This window comes from Chrysochloris asiatica, unplaced genomic scaffold, assembly GCF_000296735.1.
Source record: "Chrysochloris asiatica unplaced genomic scaffold, ChrAsi1.0 scaffold00105, whole genome shotgun sequence".
Lineage (NCBI taxonomy): Eukaryota > Metazoa > Chordata > Mammalia > Afrosoricida > Chrysochloridae > Chrysochloris > Chrysochloris asiatica.
The window spans coordinates 10,199,710-10,202,017 of NW_006408623.1; positions in this window are offsets into that span (position 1 = coordinate 10,199,710).

Genomic DNA, 2,308 nt, shown 5'->3' on the forward strand with positions numbered 1-2,308 from the left:
TTCCGAGGCTGTAAATCTTTACGGGAGCAGAAAGCCTCATCTTTCTCACACAGAGCGGCTGGTAGTTTCAAACTGCTGACCTTAAGGTTGGTAACTACTACACAAGTTCTCTCATGGGCCTCCCTTAAATATGATGTAGGCTGTGTCCTACTGAAGACTTCCTAGATAGTGGGGCTCAGGGGTCATAGGGACGGAAGCTATAGAGACCAAAAACTGAAATGTCCTTTGGGATGCAAATGTCTATGTGACCTGTGTACCGGATGTTCAGCTCTAGTGGGGCCGGATGAGCCAATCTGTCTCAGTGCAGGACAGGAGGTGGACAACTGTTACCAGAAGTGTGATTCAAACTGTCCGAAAGAAACACATTTAGTCTCCTGCCGTTGTGGAGAGGAACTCTTGTAGCTGGTCTCATAGCATGTGGTGTTCCGGCACTCGGAGACTTCCAGACACGTCACCCCATTATTACATGACCTCCTCTCCCCATGCCTCTTCTCTTCTTTTCAGAGAACATCAGTCCTGTAGAATTAGGGTCCATGCTAATGACGTCACGTTAACTTCAGCACATCTGCAAAGACCCTAAATAAAGTCCCAGGGCTAGGACGTCAGTGTGGCTTTTTTGAAGACACACTTGTATCCACAACAACAATATCGTGCTTTATAAAACCAATAGAATCAGCCACCCAACAAGACAGTCACAGAGCGTGACTTATAGAGATGCTTCAGGCACAGAGGTGGGCTAAAGAGTGTCCTGCACTGGGGTGTGGGGTTTGTCCCAGGCTCCTGACTTCATTATCCAGTGACTTGGCTATGTCTGAGGTCCTGTCTTCTCCTCCATAAGAGAGAGGTGATGGTACGGTCTACAGCTTCTGAGGACTGCTGCTTTCTTCAGCTCCATGAGATGCTGATGTTTGTAAAGGAGATTTGGTAACCAAGAGTAGCTGCCAGACATCCATGGGCTGGCTCTTGCACTCAGCGAGCGTAGAAATGACTGTGTCCACCAGGAACCGTGATGCACACATGCAACTACGTCAGGGGAGCTATTCAAGTGTCCAAGCGCTGCTGTGACACAAATGCCCTAGGTGGGTGGCTTTAATGAGCAGAAATCTCTTTTCTCACAGTCTGCAGGTGACTGTGTCTGCTGGCTCTGCGCTCCTCAGTTCCTTGGGGATCTTCACTTGGCAACCCTCTTCCGGTATCCAGTCTGCTGTAACTCAGAGGTGACTGGGTTTAGGACACACTCTGCAGTAATACGACCCTGTTAACATCACCAAGAAAATCCTATTCCCCATGGGGATTGCTTTCAGGGAGAGGCAGGATTCCATTGGTTGGGGAACTTAATGCAGAGGAAACCTATAGCCTTGAGAAGCACACTAGTCTTTAAAATATATGGAATGAGGAAGGAAACCATCGCCAAACCTGAGAGAGCTTTAAAGTGTAAGAGTTTCAAATAAAAGCTAATGATTTTTTAATTGATTTTGTCTCAAGTAAATGCATGTCAGGAAAACCTTTTGAGATAAACGTTTCACTTCTGCCAGTATTTGACATTTTAAGTTATATTCAGTATAATAAGATGAGGAAAAGCCTGTTGGCACATTGGTTAAGTGCTTGGTTGCTAAGCAACAGGTACACGGTTTGAACCCTGCAGTGGCTCTGAGGGAGAAAAGCTGGTGATCTGCTCCCTGAACACCCACAGTCTGGGAAGTCCTGGGGCCTTACTCTGGCCTGTAGGGTGGTTAGGAGTTGGGATTGAGCCAACAGCACGTACGTAGCAAGAAGAAGGAAAAGACGAGGCAACATTGTCAAGTTTTACCTGTACACCCCACTCCAAAATTAAAAGTAACTAGGAACACCTGAAGTCATTTATACTAAAAAGAAGTATTTTTCTTTCCAAGTAAAATCTTCAAGTTCTCAAGTCCAAAATAAATTCCAAGTGGTGATGATGTAGCCAACTAAGTTATGCCAAACATTCGGCATCAGACCATTTGGGAAACGGGAGTACCAGCTGATTTTCTGGGGGCGCTCACCTGTTTCCCTTACTGGGCAGCTGTTACCTAACAGCCCAAGTTTTCACAATGAAGCAGGAATGAGGGGCCCTGAGGCACCTGGATGTCGTTGGAAAAACAGACACACAGAAGGACACATCGTGGGTACGATTCGTTCATTATGGGTTATATCTCCGTGTCTGCTAGGTGTGATGGTTTGTGGGGTGGGGTGGTCTACAGGTATGGTAATCTGAGGGGTGTAGTGGTCTGAGGAGTGTGTTAGTCTGAAGGGTGAGGTGATCTGAGAGTGAGGTGGTCTCAGAGGT